Consider the following 12,168-nt stretch of genomic DNA (forward strand, 5'->3'; position numbering starts at 1 on the left):
GTTGACTCTATTTTGAAATACGAGCCCGTCAGTTGCAGGTTCTGGGATCTAATCCAGACACTTCTCTCCCTTTCTCATTTTTGTGGTATATTGCCAGCAGCCAACATGATTCAATCCACTCAGCAAAAAAATATACTGCCATTTATTATACCAATTCATTTAGGTGAGAATATCTTCTTTGTGGATGGGAATTACTGGCCGGATGTTGATGTGACAGTGGACTGTGCTATTCAGTGCACATGTTGTACATGTTCAGCATCGAGATTCCTGTGAGTTCATGGTTCCTGTAACATGAAATACAGCTTATATTTGTAATTGCAAACTATAAAAGCTCAGCTTACACAGAAAAGAGACATTTGCTCCTGATTTCTATATGAATGCAATTGCAGTCTGTGTCCTGTACAGAAGATATAGAAAGCTTGCATGTCTTTATTGCTGCTTGTGTTGTTATTATGAGGGCAGAAAACAATCCAAACAATTCTTAAAACATTTTTTCTCCCCAAAACATTACACAAAACAATTATAAATATTATTTAATCAATATAAATCAAAAAAATAAAAACCACTTTTTTGTTTTAATATTTTTATTTTTAGTATTTTTAATATAATTTTTTACTGTCACGCTTGGTCAATTTAATATGTCCTTGGATGAGTAACAGTATTAATTTCTTAAAGATATGAATACTAAAAAGATAGTTTTTTAGAAATATTTTTAATTGGTTTTTATTTTTATATTTTCCATTATCATTTTCATTTCAGTTAAAGTTTTAGTAACGATGTTTTTATTATTTTTCCTATCTAAATACTATGTATTACTATGTTTTTATTCATTAATTTTTTTATTTTTATGTATTTTTTTAATTTTTATTTTTCACTTAAAATTTAATAATTAAATATTTTTAATAAAAATGTTCGGTGACTTTGTTATTTATATTAGTATTTTTAGAAAATGTTGGAATTGCCTGGGAAACTAGCTAAAATATGTTTTTTTTTATTGTTTATTCCAGTTAACATTTATTTTATTGGGACTAATGAACATGTTAGTTTCACTCGTAGTTCTAAAACAACTCTGGTCTGTGATGTACTTCCTGAATCCCTCTGGAATCGTTGTTAATCTGGGATCTCATGTCTCTGTGTTTGTGTCTGTCAGAGCGCCGTGGCCATGTACGATGGGGCGAGGGTTCCCTCCCCTGAGGACGCTGCTAATGGGGTCCCGCTGCAGCCCGAGACCCCCGCGGCCACACATCCCAAAGCTGACGAGCAGCCGGAGGAGGAAGAGGGAGTCCTGCCTGAGCCTGTCCTGGTAAAGAAGGCTCACCGTGAGATTCTGGACCATGAGAGGAAAAGGAGGGTGGAGCTGAATATGGAGCTTCAGGAGATGATGGAGGAAGAGGGGTGGAGTGAGTCACTGATAGGACCATGTGTGTGTGGTGTGTGTGTGTGTGTGTGTGTGTGTGTGTGTGTGTGTGTGTGTGTGTGTGTTTAGCTTGGTTCCAAAACCTAGTAAGCGGCCTTGTTGTCTATTATCTACTTTTTGTCTACTATATCTAAAGCAGCATCATAAATGTCTCATACAATAAGTGTAATGTCTCATACAATAAGGTAAATCTAAAACTGTAAAAGATTCTGAAATCATTCATTGAAATAAAGCTGATTATGCACTTAAAAACTTACTTAATATTGTGACAATACTATAAGTCTCTTTATATTCTACATTCTACATTATTTTTGTGCTTACAGGAATAATAAACAGTTTGAAGTCAAATTTAAACGTAATTCAAAAATTTTGTCTCGGACTTTAGTTGGAATAATACGTTTAAGTTGCAAATTCTGTAATAAAGTCAGTCCCTCTACATTCTAAACATTGTCTGGACTTGCATATAAATAAATATCTTGCAGTATGCTTCAAATAAATTATATTTTGTGCTTATAATCAAAATGTTAAAGTTTCATTCAGCTTCTTCACTGCAATAATTGGCTTTTACATTGATTCCATTCACCTTCTTCACTGCACTGGAAAATCAATTTTCTTTAAAACAGTTCTCTAAGAAATTGCTAGTAAATTTCACGAATAATTACAAGAAATGGTAAGTAACATTGAATAAAGCATGGAATTTTGAAGTAGAGAAAGACTGAAATAGTATTTCTTATTAAACACTCCAATAATCTTTAAAAATAAATTTTACTTCAATATGACTACAATATTTTCACTCTACAAAGGAAACATGATTTTTTGTTTTTTTCATGCATGAGACGTCACATGAAGAGCAAAGACATGAAGGAGAGTATGAAATCACAGTGCATTGTTGCCTGTGCTGTTGTTTTATTTAAAGTAGTTCTTGCATTATTTCTGAAGCAGATATGCAACACTGGTATTTCTTCATGCACTGAGGTCTAAATTAAGCAAATACCAGAACAGAAATACTTGATTTTATGGATTGTTGCATTCTGAAATGTCAGAGCACAATTCATAATTCACAGTTGCATTCTCAATATTACCATGGAGTCCTCTTCTTGTGGTCAGTTTTCTTTTTCAAGTAAGCTGTTTAAATAAATATATAACTTGAAATATATATATATACTATTTTCATCTATATAAATATTAGATGAAAACTTGAAGTTGCAAATTATGTAATGCAGTCAGTCTCTCTTCATTATAATGAGATAAGAATTTGCATATATTTGAATGTTTTGCAATATACTTTGTTATTTTTATTTTATTTTATTTTATTTTTATTATTTATTTATTATTATTTTTTTGCGCTTTAACTTTGTGAGCATAAGATACTTCTTTGAATAACATTATAAAATCTTACTGACCCCAAATCTTTGAACTTTTTGAGTGGTTTGAATTCTCCTTTTTTAAAAGTCACCCTCAGCCCAGTTATGAGCGCTCCACAGTGCTGTAGGAAGCAGTAAAGCAAAAGGCCTGTAATGCTGCTGTATTTGTGACGTGGCCTGACTGGCATCTGCTCTAATCCTGCAGACGTCTGCGCTCGGCCCGCGTCTGACGGCCTTCTGAAGCAGCTCTGAGTATCTCTAATTAAACAGCAGCTGTGTGACCTTGAGGCAGAATGAATGATGGTGATAAAGCACACAAACACCGCCGCGGGGGAACCGGCTCAGCGCTCACAAGCTGATGAAAGATTTGCTTCGGTTCAGGATTAGAAATCTGCTAACGTGCTTAAATGCTTAGTGAACGAGATGCTGAGTGGGCCTGAATTTCTGCTTCCATTCATCAACACACATCAGAAAAACAGAGGAAAGCATGTTTGGTTTATCATCAGCTTAGTTTTGCATTCCACGTGTAGACTGATAGTTTGAGTCCTGTCATCTGATTGGTCAATCCAGTGATCCAGTGTGTATCACTGCACAGCTGCCAGAGAGAGACTATAAACATTAGTTTCTAGTGAAAGAACGACACCAATCTTGACGAAGAAAATAAGTTTGAATGAAAATGTGTGTCCTTAATTTTATTGATAAGGGACAGATCACCCAAAAATGAACCTTTCAAATTTTTTAATAAAAATACATTTAAAGTATTTTATTGGCATGATTGTGTTTATACAATATTGAAAAAGCATTATATACAAAAAAAGAGAAAATAAATATAAATATACAGTACAATATAACCATAACAAACAACAATAAAATTTGTAAAAAAAATAAAAAAAGTCAGAGGTCCAGTGTTATTTTAGTATTATTAATGTTCTATTATAGTTTTAATATTAATATTTTGAATTAGCCTTAATAAGATATAGCTCTTGAATTAGCTCTTTTTTCAGTTTTCATTTTAATTTTAGTTTAAATTTTAGTCAGTTTTTCATGTGCTTTTATTGTTTATATTTCTATTTCTATTTATCTTTATTTTATTTCAGTTTTAGTTTTAGCCATTTTGTACTTCATTATTTTATTTTTATTATTGGACTTTTTTATTTCAAGTTTTGCAACCAATATTTATATTTCATTTTATTTTAGCATTATTTCAATAAAGAAAATACATTTTAATAGTTTTTGTTTTAGTTGACAATAACAACATGGAATGACAGAAGTGAAAGTAAATGATGACAGAATTTTTATTTTTGGGTGAAACATAATAGAATAGAATAGAATAGAATAGAATAGAATAGAATAGAACCAATGCTTGTCAGTAACCTAGTAGAATTTGGCCCCTTTAAAAGTGAACTTAGTAATTTCTGCACCAATAGTGCCAACCACTTGAATTATGGTAATAATGACTGTTTTCAAACATGTTTCCCAAACATTGCACGTCCGTCTGTATAAAGTCACATGTACAGTATGAATCTCATCTCAACTTTAATTCCATGCATCCTCATCCTCTTATTAGTGGAAATGGATTTTTGCTTGTTAGGAGCTCTGAGTAATAATTATTAGATAGATGACGATGTTGTGGAGCAGGATGTTGGAGATGGAGGAGGGTGGTGGATCAGCCATCTGGCAGCGCGCGCGCACACACACACACACACACACACACACACTGCATGATGACTAATTGTGCTCTGCTTTAGGAGATGTTGGCTCTCCATATGTTTGTCTTGGTGTGAGTAGCGGCAGACGGCGTGCAGCTCAGACGAGCTCCGTGTAGCGTTTGCTGAAGATCTGGTTTTCTTGTGTTAAACATGCTTCAGCGGCCGCTCTGTTTGTACAAGAGGACATCCCCACATGTCATCCTTGAGGCTTTTTAAATGGACACTGCAGCCAAAAATAACATTCTGTCATCATTTACTCACCCTCATGTCAATTCAAACCCACATGACTTCATTCCTGCAACGCAAATGAGATTTTTGAGAATCCTTCAAGCTGTTTTACATGCAAGAACTTAAAAGCATTATAACCATATGCCAGCATGACTCTTGCGCTGTATAAACAAATCATATGATCATTTGTATTAGCAGTATTATTTGCTGAAAAACTTGCTCTTGCAAATATCATTATACATTTATGCGTATTCAAACGTTACTCATGAAGTTGCATCGCTTCAAGTTTGACTTAATGTGCATCTCGTGATCAAATTTGAATAAGCGTAATGAGATTTGAGAGCTTGTAGAACCAAGAATATTGTATAAACAAGAATATATATAACCAAGCATGTTAGGGGTATACAGAAAGAAAGAAAAAAAATTACATTTTAAACAATTGCATAGTTTGTATTTTGTCAGTTTTTACTTTTAGATATAGTTTCCAAATGCATTTAAATGTCAGTTTTAAATTGTTAAATTCTTAAATAGGCAGATGGATGAAGCACACACACATATTTATGCAAAAAGAATCATCATTATTAGTGTTAGATGATTTGTGCAAACCATGCAATATAAACTTCAATGTTTGAAGCGTTCTGCAACGTTTGTGCTTCATGTGTCTCATCAAACAGAGGTGTGCTGTTAATAGATTTCATTTTTAGATTTTTTTTGTATATTTACTAAATTTTGTGTGTGTAAATATTTCATGACAGATATATATACAGGTCCTTCTCAAAAAATTAGCATATTGTGATAAAAGTTCATAATTTTCCATAATGTAATGATAAAATTAAACTTTCATATATTTTAGATTCATTGCACACCAACTGAAATATTTCAGGTCTTTTTATTGTTTTAATACTGATGATTTGGCATACAGCTCATGAAAACCCAAAATTCCTATCTCAAAAAATTAGCATATTTCATCCGACCAATAAAGAAAAGTGTTTTTTAATACAAAAAAAGTCAACCTTCAAATAATTATGTTCAGTTATGCACTCAATACTTGGTCGGGAATCCTTTTGCAGAAATGACTGCTTCAGTGCGGCGTGGCATGGAGGCAATCAGCCTGTGGCACCATGGTCTGAGGTGTTATGGAGGCCCAGGATGCTTCGATAGCAGCCTTAAGCTCATCCAGAGTGTTGGGTCTTGCGTCTCTCAACTTTCTATTCACAATATCCCACAGATTCTCTATGGGGTTCAGGTCAGGAGAGTTGGCAGGCCAATTGAGCACAGTAATACCATGGTCAGTAAACCATTTACCAGTGTTTTGGCACTGTGAGCATGGTGCCAGGTCGTGCTGAAAAACGACATCTTCATCTCCATAAAGCTTTTCCAGCAGATGGAAGCATGAAGTGCTCCAAAATCTCCCTGATAGCTAGCTGCATTGACCCTGCCCTTGATAAAACATCAGTGGACCAACACCAGCAGCTGACATGGCACCCCAGACCATCACTGACTGTGGGTACTTGACACTGGACTTCAGACATTTTGGCATTTCCTTCTCCCCAGTCGTTCCTCCAGACTCTGGCACCTTGATTTCCGAATGACATGCAAACAAATTTGCTTTTCATCCGAAAAAAAAGTACTTTGGACCACTGAGCAACAGTCCAGTGCTGCTTCCTCTGTAGCCCAGGTCAGGCGCTTCTGCCGCTGTTTCTGGTTCAAAAGCACACGCTGTGCACGGTGGCTCTGGATGTTTCTACTCCAGACTCAGACCCACTGCTTCCGCAGGTCCCCCAAGGTCTGGAATCGGTCCTTCTCCACAATCTTCCTCAGGGTTCCGGTCACCTCTTCTCGTTGTGCAGCGTTTTTTGCCACACTTTTTTCCTTTCTACAGACTTCCCACTGAGGTGCCTTTGATACAGCACTCTGGGAACAGCCTATTCATTTCAGAAATTTCTTTCAGTGTCTTACCCTCTCGCTTGAGGGGGTCAATGATGGCCTTCTGGACAGCAAAGTCAGGTCGGCAGTCTTACCCATGATTGCGGTTTTGAGTAATGAACCCGGCTGGGAGTTTTTAAAAGCCTCAAGGAATCTTTTGCAGGTGTTTAGAGTTAATTAGTTGATTCAGATGATTAGGTTAATAGCTCGTTTAGATAACCTTTTCATGATATGCTAATTTTTTGAGATAGGAATTTTTGGGTTTTCATGAGCTGTATGCCAAAATCATCAGTATTAAAACAATAAAAGACCTGAAATATTTCAGTTGGTGTGCAATGAATCTAAAATATATGAAATGTTTAATTTTATCATTACATTATGGAAAATAATGAACTTTTTATCACAATATGCTAATTTTTGAGAAGGACCTGTATATAGTTGTTGATTAAATGTGATTACATCATATCACCATTGTATGAGACGGGAAATTTGTGTTAATTTAAAAAAATAAAGACCACACTTATAGCTAAGTTTTTTATTGGTTTTTTCACAGCGTTTGGTTGTGTGCAGTTGTATGAGAACTAAATAATTAACAAATTCGTGTTTATGAAACTTACTTGTCCTTCACTACATTCCAAAGCATAATATCTGACTTTTACTCCACTTAATTTTAAGGAAAACATACTGTTTCTTGATGCATTACTCTTTTGAATGTTTTAAATGCCAGGTCTTTCTCTTAATAAATAATAAACTAATAAATAAGTAAAATAAATAAAATAACACCTAATCCAAACATATACAAACCATGTCATCTTCTCTGAGATCAGCTAGCAATGTCCGTCTCAAATCTTTTTAGCCAGTTATTTTTTAATGAACCAGTTCACAAATCACATTTAATGATTCATTTATTAATTCAAGCTGATTACATTTTCACAGCATTTAACAACATGAAAAAAAAAAAAAGAAAAAAAATGTTTTTGAACATCAATTAAACACACATTCAAAAAAATTAAAAAAAAAAAAAATTTATAACATTAAAACAAAAAAAACATTCCATTTTCATTGTGAGAGTTTTACTGTTTAAAAACATTAGATAAATTCTGAACATTTAAAACAAGTATTAACATTTTAAAAACATTAGATAAATGTAAAAAAAAAGCTTAATAAAGAGAACATTTGAGAACATTATTAAAAACCAGATAACTGAACAAATATTCTACTATATTCACTGAAAGAATGCTTGCTCATGACTTTGAGAGAACCTTTCCAGAATTTTAAACACCTAAATTGATCTTGTTTACCAAATTATGCACAATAAAACCAGTTTCTTTCACTGAAATAAAATCTGAACGAGTTGACAGTTTGTCAGTGCAGTCTGCACCCTCAGTCTTGATATTATTGATCAGTAAGCTGCACTTCCGGTTTGTCGCGCCGTCCTCTATAATCCATCTCTGTATGCTCTGCACTGAACCGCCGGCTTCATTAGGTGCACAGGGGAGTATGTGTTATTAAACGAGGTTAATCAGCGATATCGATTCACAGTTAAACAAAACAGACAGAAGGTGCATTAATGTCCCAGGAGTCTTCCACTAATGCTGGTGACTTTGCTCTTGTCATTATTATCTAATTGGCTTAATAAGGCCTTATACATTGTGGCCAGAATGTGTGAGTGAGTGTGAGTGTGTGAGTGTGTGTGTGTGTGTGTGTGTGTGTGTGTGTGTGTGTGTCTGTGTGTTACAGTTGCTCTTTCCAAACATGTCTAGAGCCCCCTTGCAGGTCATGTTGGGATGAGAGCACATCTTCTACTTATTTTTATAAATAGAAAGTGAAATAGCAAGTAATGTGCAATGCTGAACAGCTGTATGCTACATATTTAATTCACTGAGAGGCATAAGTTGTCATCTCAATTACCCACTTATACACTCAACTATATACCATTTGTTCAAGGAAAAAACTTTATTAGTTTTTTTTTTTTTGTCAACTGCTTACACCCATTTTCAAAACTTTTTGTCTCTTTTCTCTTTTTTCAAAACTTTACACACACAATCCAAGAATTGCACACACACAATGCAAAAATGCCCATCGCATCTCTTGCAAATGAAGCACTGCTTTCAAAACGTGTTTTCTGTTTTCAACAATGATAAACTTTTGAATGATAGTGTATGAATGTTTAAACCCAATTAAAATTAATTAGTCACACATGAGATATTCAAAATGGATAGTTGATTTGAGAGTTGGGAGCATGTCAGACGCAATGGATACAGCATCTGTATTAATGGTATATTTGTTCAAATTGTTGTTATTTTTTTGTAAATTTAAAATAAAACTAAATTGCATGGACAAAATACCATATCATTGTGCAAATAAAACTGAATATACATTATGATGATTCAATTTACAGCACCTTCACAAGTTGATTAGAAAAAAAGCTAAAGTACACCCGATGTCTTTTCGTTATTCATTCATTGTGTAGATGTTTGAGAGAAATTGTGCATCTCTGTCTTACTCCAATTGGATTTGAACACATAATGACAACTTCCCGAACTCATAAACACTAACTTCCCAGGAGGACATGAACGCATCAGAAATGTCTTTAAGTCAATAAAATTCCTAAAGGAAAATGTACAAAATAAAGTTTGAAGTGAATTCTAAAAATGTTAAAATCATCAGTGATCATGAGCTCATTAGAAAGACATTAGAAAGGAAAAACAGAAAAATGTGTGTGCTTCTGTGTGTTCTACCCTCTGTCCTCTGCTTAAATTGCACAAAAAAAACACAGAAATTCATTTTTATCTTGTGTGTATGTGTGTGTGTGTGTGTGTGTGTGCGCATATGTCGGAATGGATTTGATAAAGCCGCATTATCTCCAGCCCCTCCAGCATAAGCTTTTATAGCAGGAAAGTTTGGCTTCTTCACAAACACGCACATCATCTTCCTCATGCGCCGCTGTGTGCAGCAGCTCTGGGCAGAGGCTGATTAAACCTGCTATTGTGATGCCATAACATTACCAGCTGAACCGAATGCACAATGGTTGCCCCTGGTTACACCAGTCTACTTTAACCAGACAGCAGGTGCAGGTTTCATGTGCCGCTGTGTTAAGACTCTTTCACATGACTTACATCAACACACCTTGAAACACACGTCATGTGTTAATTCTTCGACCTCTGTGTGAAAACCTGCTCTGTTCCTAAACCTAGTGATCTGCCCTGCTGTCTGCTGCCTACATAGGGAGCACGCTGACTGAAATAGAGCATGCACAAGATTTGACTCGCCGTTGAATTGTTGGTAAGCATGTTTGGTAGGTGAAGCACAAAAATGCACAGCACACACAAATATTGGGAAAAGTAGTCATTATTTAAACTACATTTACGTTCATCAAAGCTGCATTTATTTGATCAAAAATACAGTAAAAACAGTAAAATTGTGAAATAATTATTACAATTTAAATGAACTGTTTTCCCATTTGAATATATTTTAAAATTTAATTTATTTTTGTGATCAAAGCTGAATTTTTAGCATCATTACGCCAGTTTTCAGTGTCACATGATCTTCAGAAATCATTCTAATATTCTGATTTGCTGCTCAAGAAACATTTCTGATTATTAGCAATGTTGAAAACAGTTGTGCTTTTGTGAAAACCATGATACATTACCATTTAAAAGTTTGGGATTAAAAAAAAGAAAATAAATTAATACTTTTATTCAGCAAGGCCACGTTAACTTGATAGAAAATGACAGTAAAGACATTTATAATGTTACAAAATATTTCTGTTTCAGTAAATGCTGTTCTTTCGAACATCAAAGATTACACAAAAATATTATGCAGCAAAGAACTGTTCTCATAACTGAAACCTGATTTCTGAAGGATCAAGTGACACTGAAGACTGGAGCAATGATGCTGAAAATTCAGCTTTGTATACCGAAATAAATTACATTTTAAAATATATTTAATAAGAAAACAATTATTAGAAATTGCGGCTGGCCTAAACAGACAGGAGTGGAAGACTTTTATTGATACCCTACATTCCAAGGGCATAATGCGTAGTAAGTAAGTATTAGAAATTGTAGTAATTTCACCATATTGCCATTTTTATCAAATTATTGCATTGAACAAAAGACTTAATTATTCCAAATTTTGACTTGTAATGGAACTATTGCAATGCTTTTTGTTATTTATAGAATTATTTATTCTAATAACTGACATTTCTCACATATTTCACTTCCTATATTTGATAGATTTTTTTTTTTTCACTCAGCTTGTTGCATATAGCTTTGTCTCAGATTTTGATGAAAGAAGGGAGCACGTCTGTGATGCCTCAACATGTTGTGTACATAGGCAACCAGTTTGGAACAGGATTTCAATTCAATCTCTTTTTGCACAGTGTGGGTTCAAATGTTATCAAGCGCACACTGTTGTCTGTGTGCTGACTGTCAAGTCACCTTTGCCACCCACAGATTTCTGCATGATGAAATTTAGTAAATTTAAAGAGTGTTTCTCCAGTCTAGCTCTCCCTGCAGGCAGCTGTGCGCCTCTGAAATCACATTACAGCCAAACTGTGTGGCAGGACAGTCTCTCTCTCTCAAACACACACACACACACACTAATCTCGTTTCCTGATGGATGTGCTCTGGAGAAAACAAGAATGGCCCGTTTAATATCCAAACCCTTAGCGCAGCCGAATGTTTCCATGCTGCATTTATTCACACATTTTTAGCACATCTCTGAAAGAGGCAAGATTGAAACTAGACTTTTACACTGTCTGAAGAAATGGCAAGTGGTGACCTGTGCTAAAGTTTTTCTAGGTGGTTGCTGGTAGGGTTAATTAAGGTTGCTTGGCTACCTCCATCAATATTTGCTGGGATTTTTTCACCTGTTTTATCATCAGTGAGTGAAAATCCTTCCAGACCTGAAAGATTCTTTAAACCTTGTTCTATTGAGGAGATTGTTGTCATTTGACCACTTTTTATTTTTGTGTGCAGATATTCCGAAGAAGAAATCCGCCAGAAGGTTGGAACATTTCGGCAGATGCTGATGGAGAAGGAGGGCGTGATAACTCGAGAAGGCTTGCACCCACGTCCACCGTGAGTCAATCAAATGAGCAAACCATTGATCCGCTCTGATCTTATTTTCCACATGTAATTGAATAGAGTGTGTGTTTCTTGTAGAGACAGTATCGGATAGCGTGTGTGTGTGGCATTGTATCCCTGAGATTAATGATAACGCTGACCAGCACTGATAGAAACACACATCTCAGTGCCAGAGAATAGACACCGCATGTTTAATAGATAAATGTACATTAAATACAATTACGAGAACTAGAAACACTTTAATTTATGTAACTCGCTGGAAAACCATTTAGCTAAATAATGCAATGCAAAAATGTTGCACAGGAATTTAAATGAATCATATCTCTTTCTGATTAACATAAAGAAAATATCTGAACAAACTGATTCACTAAAATGAATCTTTGGGAAGTGCATACTCTATTATTTTAGCTACCGATGAACAGAAACTTTTTAGCACT

The sequence above is a fragment of the Cyprinus carpio genome, chromosome B5, assembly GCF_018340385.1.
Source record: "Cyprinus carpio isolate SPL01 chromosome B5, ASM1834038v1, whole genome shotgun sequence".
In the NCBI taxonomy this organism is placed as follows: domain Eukaryota; kingdom Metazoa; phylum Chordata; class Actinopteri; order Cypriniformes; family Cyprinidae; genus Cyprinus; species Cyprinus carpio.